Source organism: Manduca sexta, chromosome 25 (genome assembly GCF_014839805.1).
Source record: "Manduca sexta isolate Smith_Timp_Sample1 chromosome 25, JHU_Msex_v1.0, whole genome shotgun sequence".
Taxonomy (NCBI): domain Eukaryota; kingdom Metazoa; phylum Arthropoda; class Insecta; order Lepidoptera; family Sphingidae; genus Manduca; species Manduca sexta.
The window spans coordinates 6,321,899-6,337,295 of NC_051139.1; the positions used below are offsets into that span (position 1 = coordinate 6,321,899).

The window sequence follows — 15,397 nt, forward strand, 5'->3', positions numbered from 1 at the left end:
AATATATTTTTAAGTATTGCATTGACGAAAAAGGTAAAATAGAAATTAAAAAATACCACGTTGTAGTAACACAAAACAACTCACGGGCTTATGATGTTCAGAAAAATCCTTAACAATTTTATAACCAGTTTTTAACACAACATTTAACGTATCCATAGTTGTAACGTAAACAGTGCATAAATAAATCACTAATTTCACTTTAAACTTTATAAACATCACTGTATTAAGTCCGGCCGCATTTTTCAACAAAAATAGATTCACGTGTGTAAAGTTCGTTGAGAATTGTTGCTGAGCACATGTTGTGTCTGTTGTGTGTAAGGAAAAGGAACTGCCTCCGGGTCGGGATGCGAAGGGGCCGAGGGAATACGTTGGCCCTATAAAAAAAGTTGTTGCCTCCACTTTTGTCCGGTGTGACCGGCATGCGGGCTGCTCTACTTCGTTTATTCGTCTTACCTTCGTCGGTAAAGGCACATGATGAGTAACTCGATAAATCTTTAGCCAAGAGTTAATTTTTTTTATGGAATATTTAAATTATTGTAAACAAAACATTATAAATTCTACTTTAAATTATCTTCTTATTGAAAAGTCTTGTATCCATTAAATGCTAACATAGTACTGTGCAAGTTTTAATTTTGTAATTCGCTAATGTACACTAGATTGGATATTAAATTTTACATAAGTGAATTTACCCTCTTCAGAATTATATAAAACTAGCATTCCCTCGCAGTTTGACTCGTGTGGAATTAAAAGAGTTGTACGTGTGCTTTCTTTCTTTTCAAGCTTCCTCCGTACCAAATTTAATCAAAATCGCTAGATATTTAGCCGTGAATGCGTAACAGACAGACGTTACTTCTATATTTATATTAGCATAGTATATGGTTAAAATTTTATGTTTTATTGTTTGAAATTATTGACGTTAAAGTGACAAATATGCGTCATGATTCGTGTGCTATCAGTTATGACTTATGAGTAACGAGGATAAATAAGTTTTTTTAACATAAATAATATATGGAGATTGGGTGATTTATGTGTACGTGTGTGTTTGTTTAAGGGCAGTAGAGTTCCCTTAAGATAAAGAGATACACTTGCTCTTTTTCGCGTTCATGATGTTAAAAAATGCAGATTTAAAATTTCAGGACATATCAGACATGTTATTTTTGCTATATTTATGATTTAGAGTATATTTAACTATCAACTACAACGCACAAGTTACCTTTACACGTGCTAATGTGCATATTTATATATTATTGGAAATGAAAAAGCAACGGAAGCAATGTAAGTGTCTTTCATAAAAAATACATTATGAATGAATAAACCACAGAAATAAATGAATAATACAAATTCATGCTTTGCAAAAATCATTGAATAACAATACATATTAACAATATATATTGTCATATTATATATAACAATATATATTGTTATATTTACAATAACTTAAGCCTTAGATAAGCCTAATAATATTTTTTAAATATTTACAAAAATAAATCGAAGTAGAGCAATATCCATGCCGTAAACATTGCAACGGTAATAAGGGCGGCGTGGAGTTACGCGACACGACGAAGACATGATTGCGTTTTATCTGTGTGTGTGTTCAGTCCATCACCTGCCCGCAGTCTCCAGGATCATTCCAAATTCAAATTCTATTGATCTTCTCTTATTGTTATTTTGTGTGCACATCTGGTGCCTTTGTTTTGCGGATGGGACAGATTTTGAGCACGTGCGTGGAACAAACTGTTTCTATGAGAATAAATCACACGACTACCTGCTTTCCTTGAGGTCATTTGGGTTTAACAGACGGCTTATTTGGAACTCAATATGTGTTTTTAAATAATTACTGGGTTTCTATATTGAGTAGAAATAAATTGTTTTGTTTCGACACTGTGATTTCTTAGTTGCTCAAACACTGCAAGGTTATCGTTACGCTTTATTTCATTCATAATTAATTTTAGCTTTTTGTCTAAGTTTCTTTTTTAACGATCAATCTTCCTATATACAATTCATTTGATTTTTCTAGTGTTCTAACTCTCTTTACTACTTATGTTTTACATTAAATATTTTGCTTAGTATAACCAAGAAAAAGGAAATGAGTAAAAAAAAAGATTAATAACCAATGTAAATATATGTTCCGTAAAATATTGCCAAGTCAAATGCAACATATTGAAATCCAAAAACAATATTTTACTGTCACAACGAAACTTTCACGCAATGGTTAAAGATCAAGGCGTAGCCATCTTTCGATGTTTAAGTTACATTCAATAATAAAATATTACATATTGTATAAAAAATATTTTATAATATACTGTCGTGTCACCCATCTACATGGGCTTATAGAAATGTAACGTAAGTACATTTAAATTTATATCTAAATATTTTTGCCGATCCAAACTTTTGTTATGGGGAATTAAGAAGCGACTTTTACTCAGTTATAAAGTACACATTACACATTATAATATGTTATGAAAAAAGATCTTCTTTCATATAAAATCCAGGTTTAGAGCTGCAGGAATAATAAGACCATCTGATTTTCAAAAGTATTTGTAAGATGCAAGTGCAAAATCCAATAAATCCCTGACCCCGACAGATTGCGCACTTGAACTGATTGACCATATTACATGTTGAATGGCTGCGCCGCGCCGGCGCACTCAGACGTGATTCATTGAAACTTGTAGCAGATTTACTGTGAAGTCAGAATTACTAAAGAAAGACCAATTGTATATTGAAATAAATTATAGTTATATGCGAAAAGTATTAAATGAATAGTACTTACACTTATATCTAAAAATAAATAAAAAATATATATATATTATCGCCCATAAACGGTAAGTTGGATCGTAGGTGATATACCCTACAGATCTATCAGGAATGAACATTGGAATTGCAAGGCAATCTGTCTGATAACCGCAAACCAAATCCGAAACGCAACGGCACAGTGGTCATTTCATATGGGCTAAGTGTGTTAAAATACCATTTTAATTACCGTATCGACTGAGATAAACCATTCGATCTGTAAACAAAACAGACATCTTCGATCTACTCGAGCATTTCAATAACATTCTAATAATAAATCTATTGCACAGAAGGAAAGTTATTAATCCTTTTGTTCTATTACATGATGAAGCACCACAGGCTATATGTGAATTTCTAAAAGTGATAAAGTATCAAATAATGGTTGCACGCTATCATGAATATTTGCTGTGAATTCAAGAGTTAAAAATAAACATTCTTCAGCTCCACTGTCGTGTGTAATATGCATGAAGACAGAGAAATGCTCTGTCACAGGTTAAGAACACTTGACCCGTTTTTAAATAAGTTAAGCTCAAGATCTCCGCTTTGTCATACCCTTTTTAATTTTTAGCTGTTTCTTACTATTCCCACTTCTGCGGTCTTTTCGCTACATTAGAGTAGTAGGATACTGAGTTTATGTTTAGGAAATCGTACTAGCGAGTATCTTGTTTGCGAGTATGTTCCAATTTATTGATAGGTCACGTTTGCAATACACGTTTCAAAGATAATGTTATTAGACGCAATATTCGCTATAATAGTAGAGTTCCTTAGTATGGTCGCACGCAAATACTTTAGACTGAATTTTAAAATAAGACAAAACGTTCTCCAGTGAAAATACAGTGTATGTATATTCTGAAATACGAACAAATTCTAATGCAAGTTGTTGTAAGCGTAGTTCGTAAAATAAATGCTTTTAATATAATTTTACGCTAACACAATCATTCTGAATAATTTAAAAAATAAACAATTTGCCTTATAATAGATATTTCAATATCATCATTGTCCAAAAAGGGTCATAAGACTGACTTGAAATAATTTGCCAAGTAAACAAAAAACTGTGAAGCGACTGTTTCCTTTGCATTTTAATCTCAGCGAAGTGTCTTCGCATCCTTCCTACGGCTGGTACAGAGAGGCGTTTGCTGTGACCTATTTCTCATATATTTTCACATTTTCTTTGTTTCCGTGTCATGGCGTTCTTAAACGGGCCTCGACGCTCGATAAATCCGTGTAGAATTTAATGTTTCATGCCCGTCATGTACAGTTTTACTCTTCGAAAGAAAAATAAGGATGCTGAATCTGAATAACATGCGTTTTATGATGAGCAAATGTTTTATTTCCGACTTATAGAAGTCGATTCTGTGAAGTTGCAATACTCAAAATTGTAACCGACGTAGTTCTGTTTGCTTTAAATTTTGTAACAAAAAAAACACCATATAATACCATCAAATTCGGAAACACACTATCACATTTTTTTAATGTTTATAATTATAATTGGCTTGTTATGAAACAATCAATCTTTCCACGTGAGATTGTTGAGACAATGTGAGAAGGAACAGGAATAACAGTTGTGCAAGTTGCTGATAACTGGAACGAGCTCCCGTTAAACAGACCGGTACTGTGATCGCTGTTATATGGAACGTACTTCGGTTTATTGGGGGTTTCACCGAGATCTGTGTTAAAGACGGTAGGACTTCGATATCTTCGTCAAATAGAATGTGAAAAAATATTCACCATATAAAATTTCGACTTTGGTATAATTTTCTTGTATATACTCAAATAAGGTAGGTTGGAATTATCACTGAGAACATTAGAGATAAAAGAAAAAAGTTTCCTTAAGGATTACATAACTTCACTGTTACAAAAGAGATATTACGTTATAAATCTGGACTGATTATAAGACACCAAACAATCATAGTAACAGTGGTTGATGATATCACTGTGCGAATTCTTCTTGTACTTCAATCTTCAAGGCGTCATATAATCTAGAGTAAAATTATAGATAACACAACGAAAGAGATAATAGTACAAACAAGAAATACAATAGAAAAATATAAAATAGCAAACACGGTACCGAAAATAATATCTTGTCCTCGACTAAATAGACACTATACCTACATACTTGAAATAAAACTATTATTCGGATTTTGTTGCGATTTTTCACATAATATTATGATTTTTTTACCGGCGTTTCAGACTTTGTAGCCTTTCTGCTCGTTGTGACGACATCGAGTATGACAGAAAACTATAATCGAACACATTGTAATCTAGATAAAAAGTCGAGAGATGTAATAGTCTACAACACACTTACCATAATAGCCATTGTAAAACGTGCTGGATAAAAAACTGTTAAGTACCGTTCTAAAACTGACATTTGTTTACATGTTTAATGGCATCATTAGAGTTCGGAAAACCCTGGTAAACCATAACAGTGTTACGTAATATATTATGTATAACCAACAGATATTACGTAAAATCCAATAGGGCGTGTGAAGTCAGAGAACATTGAGGTTATGATTAATTAACGCGCTTTTACACGTTTATAATTAGATGCGTTTCAATGACCAGGAAATAGGAAGACGTTGTTAAGATTTCAACACAAACCCGCAAGTTTGTGGTTTTAGGAAGTCCGAATATGTTTTGTTATTGACCTAGTTGCGTTACTAAAACATTAAAGTAAGTAATAAACGCAAACCTTTAACGTTTCGTGTTACGACTCTGAAAATGAAAGGGAATCTAATTTATAATGGTTTATGCGGTGAAATAGGTCGGCCATAATAAAATACCCTGATTAGATATTTTGTGAATTTTTGTAGACTTATGGCTTATGGTAGCTCTTCTATTTCACAAACAGAGAGTAAGGCTGGAAAATGTGTAATTTCGTCTTATAATATGAGTAGTCTGGTTCGACTTGCTTTACGTTTAATATATAGAAAACCAACGTATAGTAGTGGCTTATTGGGTCCATTTAGTACCGTAAGGGCCCTTTTTCATAACTTGAAAGAAAATTTTAGCCGCTACTTAATGTATGAGAATGTTAATGCATATAGCACTCTATTGTTTACCATTTATTTTCGTATTTGATCACTATCAATTTATTTTTGTCGATTATTGTTCACTCAGACACAATCAAACAGCCCGTAAGCTACGTTTTTATAGTAAAAAATTGAAACTGATAAACAATTACAATAACAAATAGGGGAAGCAAAACATAATAAATTACCTGAATGCAACTGTAAAATTACATTTATAACAGAAAGCATAAATGCGCCTCGCTATATAATAAAACATTTAACTATGTTAGTAAATCTACTCACAAATTAGCACAAAGCACATAAACCCAGGGATGACTCACGTTGGTTAATTTCCATGACAACTCTTGCAGGACCTGAGCCCAGGCCGCGTGGGCGGAGACGACCCTGGACGTCCTGAACTGCACAGGGGACTCACTCTCTTGCATCCCCATCACTGTATTTGTCACTCTACGCTTTATCACTACACAATCACTGTCCGTTGCATCTATCTCGCCAGATGACGTCATCTTACATTGTTAGTCTTTGAACTATTCAATAAGAAAGGAAGTCTTGTCCCAGCACGACGCGTCCGTTCGTAAATTATGCATTTTGTAACTGTTTATTGTCCATGTTCCATAATAATAAACAAATAGCGACAATATTTGATAGTAGGTAATCTTGTTATTTCACAGATATGTAAACTCGGCTGGTCTAATGAGGCCGGAGTCTTCCGGCGAGGGCCGGCGATAATTTAAATAACAATTGTAATCTGTTAAAATTTAATTAAAATTAATGTTAGAATGCAATAACAAAGGGTTTGAGTGTTGCATTTGTATATAGCATATTATTGTATCATACGAGTAACTGTAAACAAAACGTTGGCTGAGAGAGCACGCACCATTCAAATCCGAGTATCGGTACACATGTAACAGCTGTATAAAAATGCGTTGTTCGTGTATGGGGAATTAATTCTATTGACCCGGATGGTGTAGTGTTGGTCCGTACCGTTTCGCATTCGTCAGTCTCGATCACGGCGCAATCAAAATAACCGGTCTCGCGGAAACAACTCAGGAAGTGGGACACAACTGTAGAAACTCGAAACTTTAATATTCACAACGAGATTCGTGCGACCTTCAAATTTGAATAAAATGAAAAGCTGACGACCTGATTGTCAAATTAGTTGGCGTACGAAAGTTTTTCTATGTTCAGCGTTGGGACGGAGCTGGTTAACAACAATGCAACTACAGGTAATGGATTGACGCTCAGACATGCGCCAAAGGTAATTATTGTAATTTATAAGAAGCATCCATCAAGTACATTTTTACAAAATGACTATGTGTTTCAAGAGCGGACACCGTATTAAACTATATTTCTAATAAAAGACATCAATCAATAAATTGACAGGCAAATAATACAAAAAACAATAATGAAATTAAAACGCCGTAACCAGAATTCGTCGTTAATACCGAACATCATCATAACCTGTCGAATAGTTAAGTCTCATCATAGCTCTCGAGCTCTATTTAACAAAATACCTGTTATGTATATGAGTATAAACGTTTGATAACCAACTTGAAGTTTGCCGAAATTAAAGCGAATTCCTGTTGGCGCGAATGTTCTAGTTCATTATCAATCAAGTAACGTTCTTAATGAATCACTGAGCAAAGTGCAGTGTTTCAACTTAATGATGCGTTTTGTGTCGACTTTACGAGGCGTGTAATGTAAAACAATATTGTTTTAATGCTTGTGGTAAATGGATATTAAAGTTAATATCACGTGAGAATGCGGTTTAGATTAATTACTGATTTGACATATATCGGACTAGAGAATAGGATCCCATACACTTATAAATAACCTCAAGTTTATCCTTATAGGAATAGATACTAGTGCATTCTTGTACGCCTTTTTTGTAGTTTTGAAGTGGTGCGAGAATATTGCCATACCAAGGATAAATTGAAATTCCAAGCAAATGCCATGTGTTTTTATAAGTTAAAAAAAACTAAAACAAATTATTTCTTGACTTAGGAGGATATCAATAGGATCGGGCCCAGGACGGGTTTTTGGTTAAGTGATAAAGGTCATTTTGTGGATATAGCTCTGCTTTAATTGATAATGGATGTTTTCAAGGACTTACTACGACTTTAACAAATCAATTTTAGTTTATGCATCATTCTAGAATCTTCTGTGGGTTAAAGTTATTGCGCTTTAATAGAAACAATAACTTTTCTACAAAGTCCTGCAATGTACTCGTTTTTAGAACCGCATGCGCAACTTATACATACCTTTTGTTATAATATCCTGTAAGAAATAGTATTACGAGAAAGGAAGTCCCATTACAAAAATGATTCCAATGACATGTGCATTGTTTGTTCAGTATGCTCTATTAACTATGCACGGAAACGTTACATCACAGTAGAGACAGTGCGTAGAGCATTATGTGGGACGAGATAGACTTAATTTATTCGTGTAAGCTATCGTTCTTGTTGGTATCTTACAAGTTACAACACGGGCAATCTTAGCTGGTGGTAAGTCTTGGATATTTTGCAATTTTTACAAATGGACAGTGACCACACTACCCTAAGTATTTATCTTAATTATTGGCCATTAATATAATTTCAATCCGCTATGTTTTGTTAAAATATAATATAAATAACAAAAATCACGCATATTGGCAAATTTACGAAACAGTTGCAGTTCTTGCGTCATTGTCATAGCACTTAATGCCTACATGGGTGCCTGTGTCAAGGTATATTTTTATTAATAAGTTAGTTCAAACTGATAAACAATAAGTTATGTGATCTACAATACCTATAATGTATTTATTTTATTAAAATAAAGTTATTTTCGTTCAATTGAATACCGAAAAAAACTACAAACTAATTACATGACAATAGATAAAAAAGAAATGGTAAACGAAAAAAATCTATTAGTTGTGCCTTTGAAAGCATAAAACTCTCCGCGTTATAAACCTGAAATCAGTGTGCCAATGTCAACAGCGCTGTCATCGCGAACGTCACATCACGGGAAGTGTCGGGAATCATTCCAGCCGGCGATATCCTATGACTCATCGCAAACAAATGGCCTGGGCAATCATAAAGTACTTAATCTGTCTTTGTTCTTAGAATCTGTAACAGTAGTGGCTTCCCAGACTGATAACGCTTATGGGGATAATTAGCAGTTAAAACAGAAGATGTATGTACATCGTACACACTTAATAAGGGTAATAAAAAGAGTAGGCTTTGTTTGAGATGCTGTAGGAACGTTTGTACGAGATCTAAAAGAGGTATAGAATGCTGAAGATATTAAATAACAAAGAGTTGAAGTCCTGTAAATTAGAATTTACTAATATTTATTCACAGTTTATAACAAAGAACATATATTCTAAGAAAACTTCATTAATTGGCTCTCGAAATAAAACTATATTTAGATTTTATCGTGGCATTTGTATTTTATTTTTTCTCACAACGTTCCGTAGAATGTATTAATCCGAAAAATAAAAAACATATAACGCGGTAAAATCCAAAAACTAATTTTATTTCGACGTTTAATATTAACGTTAACATATGGAATCCTTATTAGCTTTTTTTATTGTTTTTTTTTTTTTTTAAATATAAATTCAAAGACTGAAATTATTATATCGATCCTAAATATAAATTAAGGGGATAAGAGAATAGCAGATAAAACCGACGAACATTCCCGACTACAATTTTCACAATGACGCACACAAAACAACCTTTATGCACTATCAGTATTTTGCATAAACATTAAAGTACTGGTTTTGAATATCAGGTTTCACCTGTTGTCACGCGCTGTGTGGATAGAGTAATCGTAAGTTGAAGCGATCGTTGTCGTTCCCAAAAACTTGATGAAAGTGCATTATATCATATTAATTAAAGTGTTTCTGTTTACAACAAATAATGTAATTGACATAAGCAACCAAATTCATAGGTGTGTGGTGGTTTTAGTTCGCGTAGGAGGTAGAGTTCGATTTGTGAAGCTGATAGTTGATATTTTACTAATAAGGTTTGGTTTCTAAAAGATTTAATTTTAAATTGAATATGCAATGATGCTATTATACATGTAAATTTAGGATGATACAAATCTAAAAAACCTCCGTGCCATGCGACCTCTGTAAATGATGTCTTTGTGTGCAGTGTCTAGAGGAACGAAAAATGTAGTTTTAACGAGTCAATACTTCTAATGATCATGTCGAATGCAAAGTAATTTTAAATCTATGGAAACATCGCTTCCGGACATTTCCCAGGATGTTCATAGTTCTCACGTGACACTTTCTCCATACAGTTAAAAAACCCAACATGTTTTTACAATTTGTTCGGTTCGCACTAGTATTAGCTTGTTAAGGTTCACGCAACAGTGAATACGACAATGTCGTTGTCCATCAGGCCGAAGCCCTTCGATCGGAAATTACAAGGCAAACAAACCGTCTAATTGCATTTGCATCTAATATGTACACAGAAAGTAAGTACACGTTTGCTATACGGAATGTTTTTAATTTCCGACTGAATTTAATTGATGTTTTCTAAGGCACGTTCCGTTTATTTGTTCTGCCATTTTGTCTTTATGAATTAAAGTCTTTATGAATTACTTGTAATCAAATTCGTATTTCATCGTTAGAATCATCAGCGTTATTGTTGTTTGTTTAACGAAGGTAATTTTCTATTTGTCAGGATAAACTTAAAGTCGTCATCTATCGACATATCTGACTTAGTTAAGTAGAAAGCACTGATCCCAACAGTAAGATCAAGTTAGCTGAATAATCCGACACCACTCAGAGCAGCGCTATTTCGCTCTAGCCATAAACTTATAGCGCCTAAGCTTACAGCATAACAGTAAGTAATGTGAGCCATCAAGCATCGTGACATAAAACGCTTATGGGCATTATAAAAGTTAACGATGCTCTTTGTGTAGGATCAGTTTAATAAACTGAACCTTACCATACGGTACGCGCACCGTTATGTATTGTCAAATGCGAAACCGATTCCTCGCAGATTGTACGTGGTACGACAATACACCAATAGACAATGGAAGATTATATCAACATTGATTGGGTATATGAGCAATAAGCACGCTTCTTCTCAATAATTAAGTGCCTAATTTTTTAAAACACTGGTGTTTCTAATAAGGTATGTGTTGGTTATATAGGGTGATTATATAGGGTAATATTGTAAATAGCAATATGTATGCGATTTCTTTAACACCTATGTATCCGTATGTACGTAACAAGGATAATCAATTTAACGTATATGGGTAACTCTCATTATTACTTGTGGCAACTGATAAATGACAATTCCGCAATTTGTCTAATTCATTCCAAAGTATATTAGGCGTGGTAATTAAAAAACGCCATAAAAATAAAATAAACTTATTAAAAATCATGCAAACTGATTTATGTAGAAGTAGATGTATAGTATGAAACGTACGTTAGAATCAATAGAAATTCCGCAACACAAGGCGAATAACATCCAATCCTATTACCGATCGTTGATCGATGCTTATTACACATGGTTACACGGTGGATACACTTGAGTGGAGCATCGAACTTTAAACTCCAAAGTACATATCAAATCAATACAAATCCAAGGAAATATAGAATATGAAGACTAACCGTCGTATATTGTAACGGTTGATATTTCATTGTAACTTTACGTCGAGCAGTTTCAGAGCATTAAAGATTACTGTTATGAATAAATATTAAAGCATTGTATTTTATGAGCATTAAATGAGATGATATGCTTTGAAGTTGATGTATCGGGTTTAATAATATTGAAATCAGATTAATTATTTGATTTAAAATTAATAATAGCTATCAACTGCGCTATTTTTCATGTCTCAATATTAGGTGTCAAGAAAGATTTTAAATATTTTATGAATAAGCGGGAACCGAGTGGTTAATATATTATTTATTATACGCATATACCTATATCCTATATAGCATTTTTTGTCAGCTGTCATATCGTTTAAAATCAATAAAACTTGCAATTTTTATATAAATTTTAGTTCCGAATGACAAACTAACAATGATTAAATCAATAATACCCAGTAAATGTAGCCCAAATTAAACTACTTAATGTATTCAAGCGACTCACGAGGATCATTTTACTTTCACTCGCATCATCGGACTCCGTTACTAGTGAGAAATCGAAGCTCGCAATTAAACCACGGCGAACAAACGTGTAATTTGTGTAATTGTGGAGTTTTAACCGCAGGAAACAAAACGTTAAAATGCTTTGCAGACACGAAAGCAACAGTGGATATGAAACATGGTCTAGATAACGTACTGCGACAATTATCAATGTGCCACTTAACTGAATTATTTGAGAGGGGAAATTGTAATACTTGTCTACCTAAAGTTATTTTAGTATCTGAATCATAGAGGCTTGTCTTTCATCGGATGTAGAAAGAACATTTAAAATGGTGCTAGAATATCTTTGAACATTTCCATAACAGGATCTCGTTACGGATGTGATTCTAAGAAAGCACGTGCACGTGCAGTCGGAATAAAAAATGACAGATTCATCAGATACGACACTGCAAACTGTGTAGGCTAAACTATTTAAAATTCAACCCTTCCAATCATTATGCAACCTTGAAAATGGAATTGTTATAGTTATTGTTGTATTGCGTAATTCGGATAAATTTCATAAAGAATTCATTAATGACAATAACAATACTTTTGACATGCATTTGTCTTTACCATTAATATTATTTGCAGTACACGTGAAAGCACATTAAGCCCCTTGAAAATTTGATAAAAACAGTGATTGCATTAGATAAACCGGTATAACGCGCTCGTCATACTGAATATGGCGTGATGTATTGCACGAGAAAATAAAATTAGACGAGTTTGTAAAAAAAGAAAAGATGTTAAGAAAGAATTTCTAGCCACAACCGCATCCCCGACTACAGCCCGGCTAGAACAAGTCCAACCGCAGGCTAATGGGTGGTGGAAACTTGAAACACTCTTGTTACATGCGCTGGGGCCGATGACCCGTTACTTGTAAACAAACGTCGAACGGTATGAAAATCATCAAATCTGCCAACTCGCCCCTCGTTTAAAATGAAGCAAGAGTCGTTGGCTGATGAATGAATAAATCCCAAAATACGTCTCATAAATGAAACAGGTCGCGATATAGCAAAGGGAGAAGGGTGACACCAAGGAGACGATGTTAATAATAATTTCGCATTTGTCGCAGACGGCCGTACAAGATGGCAAAGTTGACAGCCATACTACACAGTACGCTATATGTATGATAAACTGTTTTGACATCAAGCTTCGCATATCTAAAATTGAATTGGCGATATCTTCGTCTATATCTTTTCATTACAGAGTTTAGATTTTCGAGTGGTCTTTTGCTTTATATCGTTGCACACAAAACGCGTGGCTTTCTTATTAAAGAAAGTTTCATTATATTTCAGATTTGCCCGACGCGATATGAACGGGGTCAGACCTAGATCAGAGCTGGTCTCAACTTATTTTAATAAATGAATATTATAAACGTTTTATTTCGTCCTGTCCCGTTTTCAGTTGAAATGAAATTACCATTGCTGGCGTACGCTTTGAAGTAGAAACACTAATCGAAGTTTTATCCGGTGGCAACGTTGTTTTCGCTTTTTGTTAATGTAATGTTATGTTTGTTGAAATACATAAATGTTATGTACAACTAGCCATAAAAGTGGATGTACAAATTCAATATCTTAAATCGCCTTTAAACTTTTGTGTCCTTATCAATGATCGTTTTATTCTTTAATAAAATAAGCTTAAAAGGGTTTAATTATTTTAAGATAAGGAAAAAATTATATTTAGATCAAAATTAATGAATGTTTTGAATTTCAAATTTGTTTAGCTACGTTCGAGGTTGACTGTACTTGTAGTGTTTATAGGAAAAATAAATGTAATTTATAAACACCACGATTACAATGCACACAGCTTGTTTGCGAGCAGTCTGTTTTGAAATTATTATAACAACTAAACAAAAAAACCAAGTCAACATCAATTTTTGTCGAATCATCATTTTTATTATTAGAAATGTGATGAAATGTTGATAATTAAGTTATTCTAGGAAATCTTTTTACGTAAAATGGAGTAATCTCTAAATACCGGAGCATTTAAACACGGTGAACACCTTATCTGCAAAGCTATGCGCTAATGTATGTGTTTGGTGAACAAACAATGCCTGTTAGCGCCTCTATGACGCTAAATACTTCTTTATTTGCTTAACTTTAGTGTAGAAGGTCGAAACTATATTTACGATGGATTTTCGTTTTAACTTCCTAATATACAACCAGATGTACACCTATTTGTAAAACAGATATGTATGTTGTTATGTTAATAATGTTCTAAGGTGTCAAATTTATCAGAATTAATATTTTATAATATATTGTGTCCGTTTCTGAGTGTACAGCTACTTGGATCTGAACGTTTTGGAAGCGTTAATAAAACGTAATAAGCAGTCACTTGGAACACAGTTACTGAATTCATGGTTCACACTGAATACACTTTATAACCTTCTTATATAATATCACTTATACACACGGCTCAATACCATTCACAGTTTTTTATGAATCCGTTTGAATAATAATTAACTAAATAAACCAAACACACGCGCTAACTCGGTGGAATTAAGGAAAACTATTGACTCTAATCAGTTCACGCGTCGAGGTTGGTTCAACTTTCCTTGTTAAATCGTTAAACTTTATTTTTATTTATACAATGTAATAAATAGGTGCGGCTGCGTACTCGTGATTTTTAATTCGGTTTATTTTCGGTTTATATATCGCAATAGAGTTGACGATTGGAAGTATGCACAAGCCTGGGATCCAGGTCTACATTTAATTAAATCGGAACTCAGAAAACCGGCTGCCAGACTTCAAGACACTGTGAGCTCATTCCGCGTAAATCGGACCGTCAATAGCTAAAAAAAAAAATAAAAAAAATGGATAATTGTAAAATGTAGGTAGATATTTTAACTTTGACTTTTCGGTCGACCAATACCGCAGATCCTCCTTGATCATGAAGGCTGCACAATCTTCAAAACGTCGGGAGGAAATAATGTAAATAACCGCGATAAAATCCGGAAAATATTTTTATTACAATGTTTAACATTCAAATAAACATATGAAATGAAATGATTTATTTGAATCTGTAAAAAGTTATACATTATTTAGATTCCGTCAATATTAACTCTACCACCAGTTCGGAAAGCAGTTTTCACCAGAGAAGAACGGGCAAGAAACTCTGGTGTTGTTCTTTTCAATCAGTTTAGGGTAAAGACTACAGTATATGATAAAGTAAGAAGAAAAAAAACAAAAAAAGTTTAGAGCAGTTCATTTATAGGCTCTTGAAATAAGGAATAAATTAATTTAATTTTTTATATGACTGCACAACCCTCTTAGGAATCATGAAATTTCTCTATTATCCTTATAATTATTTCCTCCCAGTACTCCATAAGAAATCATTATTTAATTATACAATTTGTTGAAGGATCTTGGGGAGGCCTATGCTCAATTACGAGGTATTATGGGCTTATGGTTCACAATGATTATGTAAATAATGTTTGGCACATAGTTACTGCAAATTG

General features: G+C 33.5%; 1 protein-coding gene across 7 annotated transcripts in view; it reads right to left on the bottom strand.

Moving 5' to 3' along the window:
• The window catches only part of LOC115441277 (guanine nucleotide exchange factor DBS), a 106,569-nt gene that overhangs the window by 12,171 nt on the left and 79,001 nt on the right, over window positions 1-15,397 (bottom strand). The window lies entirely within an intron of this gene.